Genomic DNA, 5,736 nt, shown 5'->3' with positions numbered 1-5,736 from the left:
GGTCCCTCCGACCGAGTGAGCTTCTCTTCTCAAATCAAAACTGGAAACAAAACTTCCCCGCAAGGGCCACCACACAATTGGTGCCTCTTGCCTTGATTACAATGGAGTTTTGATCACAAGAACAAGTGAGAAAGAAAAGAAGCAATCCAAGCGCAAGAGCTCAAAAGAACACGACAAATCTCTCTCGCTAATCACTAAAGCCTTGTGTGGAATTGGAGAAGATTTGATCTCTTTGGTGTGTCTAGAATTGAATGCCTAGCTCTTGTAAGTGGTTGAGAAGTGGAAAACTTGGATGCCATGAATGTGGGGTGGTTGGGGGTATTTATAGCCCCAACCACCAAACTAGCCGTTTGGTGGGGCTGACTGTCGTATGGTGCACCGGACAGTCCGGTGCGCCAGCCACGTCACCAAAGTCGTTGGGTTCCGACCGTTGGAGCTCTGTCTTCTGGGCCCGCCTGGATGTCCGGTGGCGCACCGGACATGTACTGTAGAGTGTCCGGTGCGCCAGCATGGGCGTGCCTGACATCTGCGCGCGCTGGCGCGCATTCAATGCGCTGCAGGTAGCCGTTGGCGCCGAAATATCCGTTTCTCCGTTGTCACACCGGACAGTCCGGTGCACACCGGACATGTCCGGTGAATTATAGCGGACTAGCCGTTGCGAATTCCCGAAGCTGGCGAGTTCCTGAGGCGCCGTTCCTAGGAGCACCGGACACTGTCTGGTGTACACCGGACAGTCCGGTGAATTATAGTGGAGCGCCTCTGGATTTTCCCGAAGGTGGCGAGTTTGACTTGGAGTCCTCTGGTGCACCGGACACTGTCCGGTGGCACACCGGACAGTCCGGTGCGCCAGACCAGAGGTGCCTTCGGTTATCCCTTTGCTCTTTTGTTGAACCCAATTCTTGGTCTTTTTATTGGCTAAGTGTGAACCTTTGGCACTTGTATAACTTATACACTAGAGCAAACTAGTTAGTCCAATTATTTGTGTTGGGCAATTCAACCACCAAAATCATTTAGGAAATAGGTGTAAGCCTAATTCCCTTTCAATCTCCCCCTTTTTGGTGATTGATGCCAACACAAACCAAAGCAAATATAGAAGTGCATAATTGAACAAGTTTGCAGAATGTAAGTGCAAAGGTTGCTTGGAATTGAGCCAATATAAATACTTATAAGATATGCATGGATTGTTTCTTTAATTTTGACATTTTGGACCACGCTTGCACCACATGTTTTGTTTTTGCAAATTCTTTTTGTAAATCCTTTTCAGAGTTCTTTTGCAAAATAGTCAAAGGTAAATGAATAGGATTTTGCGAAACATTTTCAAGATTTGAAATTTTCTCCCCCTGTTTCTAATGCTTTTCCTTTGTCTAAACAAAACTCTCCCTAAATTAAAATTCTCCTCTTAGTGTTCAAGAGGGTTTTGATATATCAATTTTGAAAAGCTACTTTCTCTTTCTCCCCCTTTTGAACACAATAAGATACCAAATTTAAATTTATCAAATGAGAATCATACCAATTGAAAAATGTTTTTTTTAAAAAAATGGTGGTGCGGTCCTTTTGCTTTGGGCTAATACTTTCTCCCCCTTTGGCATGAATCGCCAAAAACGGAGTCATTAGAGCCCTTGAATTACTCTCTCCCCCTTGGTCATAAATAAATGAGTGAATATTATACCAAGGATGGAGTCCTTTTCTCCCCCAAAGATGGAGAGTTGCTTGGAGTGATGGCGAAGGATGAGGTACGGAGTGGAAGCCTTTATCTTCGCCGAAGACTCCAATTCTCTTTCAATACACCTATGACTTGGTTTGAAATAGAATTGAAAACACGTTAGTCATAGCATATGAAAGAGATATGATCAAAGGTATATAAAAAGAGCTATGTGTGCAATTTAGCAAAAGAAGTTCCTAGAATCAAGAATATTTAGCTCATGCCTAAGTTTGTTAAAAGTTTGTTCATCAAGAGGCTTGGTAAAGATATCGGCTAATTGATCTTTAGTATTAATGTATGAAATCTCGATATCTCCCTTTTGTTGGTGATCCCTTAAAAAGTGATACCGAATGGCTATGTGTTTAGTGCGGCTATGCTCAACGGGATTATCCGCCATGCGGATTGCACTCTCATTATCACATAGAAGAGGAACTTTGGTTAATTTGTAACTATAGTCCCTAAGGGTTTGCTTCATCCAAAGTAGTTGCACGCAACAATGGCCTGCGGCAATATACTCGGCCTCGACGGTAGAAAGAGCGACCGAATTTTGCTTCTTTAAAGCCCAAGACACCAAGGATCTTCCCAAGAACTGGCAAGTCCCCGATGTGCTCTTTCTATTAATCTTACACCCTGCCCAATCGGCATCCGAATAACCAAGTAAATCAAATGTGGATCCCCGAGGGTACCAAAGCCCAAACTTAGGAGTATAAACTAAATATCTCAAGATTTGTTTTACGGTCGTAAGGTGAGCTTCCTTAGGGTCGGCTTGGAATCTTGCACACATGCATACGAAAAGCATAATATCCGGTCGAGATGCACATAAATATAGCAAAGAGCCTATCATCGACTGGTATACCTTTTGATCGACGGATTTACCTCCTTCATCGAGGTCGAGATGCCCATTGGTTCCCATGGGTGTCTTGATGGGTTTGGCATCCTTCATTCCAAACTTGCTTAGAATATCTTGAGTATACTTCGTTTGGCTTAGGAAGGTGCCCTCTTGAAGTTGCTTCACTTGAAATCCTAAGAAATATTTCAACTCCCCCATCATAGACATCTCGAATTTTTGTGTCAAGATCCTACTAAATTCTTCACATGTAGACTCGTTAGTAGACCCAAATATAATATCATCAACATAAATTGGGCATACAAACAAGTCATTTTCAAGAGTTTTAGTGAACAAAGTAGGATCCGCTTTTCCGACTTTGAATCCATTAGTGATAAGGAAATCCCTAAGGCATTCATACCATGCTCTTGGGGCTTGCTTGAGCCCATAAAGCGCCTTAGAGAGTTTATAGACATGGTTAGGGTACTCACTATCTTCAAAGCCGGGAGGTTGCTCAACATAGACCTCTTCCTTGATTGGTCCGTTGAGGAAGGCACTTTTCACGTCCATTTGATAAAGCTTAAAGCCATGGTAAGTAGCATAGGCCAATAATATGCGAATTGACTCAAGCCTAGCTATGGGTGCATAGGTTTCACCGAAATCCAAACCTTCGACTTGGGAGTATCCCTTGGCCACAAGTCGAGCTTTGTTCCTTGTCACCACACCATGCTCATCTTGCTTGTTGCGGAAGACCCACTTGGTTCCTACAACATTTTGGTTAGGACGTGGAACTAAATGCCATACCTCATTCCTAGTGAAGTTGTTGAGCTCCTCTTGCATCGCCACCACCCAATCCGAATCTTATAGTGCTTCCTCTACCTTGTGTGGCTCAATAGAGGAAACAAAAGAGTAATGCTCACAAAAATGTGCAACACGAGATCTAGTGGTTACCCCCTTATGAATGTCGCTGAGGATGGTGTCGACGGGGTGATCTCGTTGGATTGCTTGGTGGACTCTTGGGTGAGGCGGCCTTTGTTCTTCATCCTCCTTGTCTTGATCATTTGCATCTTCCCCTTGATCATTGCCGTCATCTTGAGGTGGCTCATTTGCTTGATCTTCTACTTCATCAACTTGAGCTTCATCCTCATTTTGAGTCGGTGGAGATGCTTGCGTGGAGGAGGATGGTTGATCTTGTGCATTTGGAGGCTCTTCGGATTCCTTAGGACACACATCCCAAGGGACATGTTCCTTAGCGCGATGCATGGAGCCTCTTCATTACCTATCTCATCAAGATCAACTTGCTCTACTTGAGAGCCGTTAGTCTCATCAAACACAACGTCACAAGAAACTTCAACTTGTCCAGTGGACTTGTTAAAGACTCTATATGCCCTTGTGTTTGAATCATATCCTAGTAAAAAACCTTCTACAGTCTTAGGAGCAAATTTAGATTTTCTACCTCTTTTAACAAGAATAAAGCATTTGCTACCAAAGACTCTAAAATATGAAATATTGGGCTTTTTACCGGTTAGGAGTTCATAAGATGTCTTCTTGAGGATTCGGTGTAGATATAACCGGTTGATGGCGTAGCAGGCGGTGTTGACCGCCTCGGCCCAAAACCGATCCGAAGTCTTGTACTCATCAAGCATGGTTCTAGCCATGTCCAATAGAGTTCGATTCTTCCTCTCCACTACACCATTTTGTTGTGGGGTGTAGGGAGAAGAGAACTCATGCTTGATGCCCTCCTCCTCAAGGAAGCCTTCGATTTGAGAGTTCTTGAACTCCGTCCCGTTGTCGCTTCTAATTTTCTTGATCCTTAAGCCGAACTCGTTTTGAGCTCGTCTCAAGAATCCCTTTAAGGTTTCTTGGGTTTGAGATTTTTCTTGCAAAAAGAACACCCGAGTGAAGCAAGAATAATCATCCACTATTACAAGACAATACTTACTCCCGCCGATGCTTATGTAAGCAATCGGGCCGAATAGATCCATGTGGAGTAGCTCAAGTGGCCTGTCGGTCGTCATGATGTTCTTGTGTGGATGATGGGTACCAACTTGCTTCCCTGCTTGGCATGCGCTACAAATCCTGTCTTTCTCAAAACGAACATTTGTTAATCCTAAAATGTGCTCTCCCTTTAGAAGCTTGTGAAGATTCTTCATCCCAACATGTGCTAGTCGGTGGTGCCAGAGCCAGCCCATGTTAGTCTTAGCAATTAAGCATGTGTCGAGTTCAGCTCTATCAAAATCTACTAAGTATAGCTGACCCTATAACACGCCCTTAAATGCTATTGAATCATCACTTCTTCTAAAGACAGTGACACCTACATCAGTAAAGAGACAGTTGTAGCCCATTTTGCATAATTGAGATACAGAAAGCAAATTGTAATCTAATGAATCTACGAGAAAAATATTGGAAATAGAATGGTCAGGAGATATAGCAATTTTACCCAATCCTTTGACCAAACCTTGGTTTCCATCCCCGAATGTGATAGCTCGTTGGGGATCTTGATTTTTCTCATAGGAGGAGAACATCTTCTTCTTCCCTGTCATGTGGTTTGTGCACCCGCTATCGATGATCCAACTTGAGCCCCCAGATGCATAAACCTACAAAACAAGTTTAGTTCTTGACTTTAGGTACCCAAACGGTTTTGGGTCCTTTGGCATTAGAAAACAAGAACTTTGGGAACCCAAACACAAGTTTTGGAGCTCTTGTGTTTGCCCCCAACATACTTGGCAACGACCTTGCCGGATTTGTTAGTCAAAACATATGATGCATCAAAAGTTTTAAAAGAAATATCATGCTCATTTGATGCAATAGGAGTTTTCTTCTTAGGCAACTTAACATGGGTTGGTTGCCTAGAGATAGATGTCTCACCCTTATGCATGAAAGCATGATTAGGGCCAGAGTGAGACTTCCTAGAGTGAATCCTCCTAATTTTGCTCTCGGGATAACCGGCAAGGTACAAAATGTAACCCTCGTTATCCTGAGGCATGGGAGCCTTGCCCTTTACAAAATTAGACAATCTTTTAGGAGGGGCATTAAGTTTGACATTGTCTCCCCTTTGGAAACCTATGCCATCCTTGATGCCAGGGCGTCTCCCATTATAAAGCATACTTCTAGCAAATTTAATTTTTTCGTTCTCTAAGTTATGCTCGGCAATTTTAGCATCTAGTTTTGCTATATGATCATTTTGTTGTTTAATTAAAGTCATGTG

This window comes from Zea mays, chromosome 2 (genome assembly GCF_902167145.1).
Source record: "Zea mays cultivar B73 chromosome 2, Zm-B73-REFERENCE-NAM-5.0, whole genome shotgun sequence".
Taxonomy (NCBI): domain Eukaryota; kingdom Viridiplantae; phylum Streptophyta; class Magnoliopsida; order Poales; family Poaceae; genus Zea; species Zea mays.
This window is presented reverse-complemented; position numbering follows the sequence as displayed.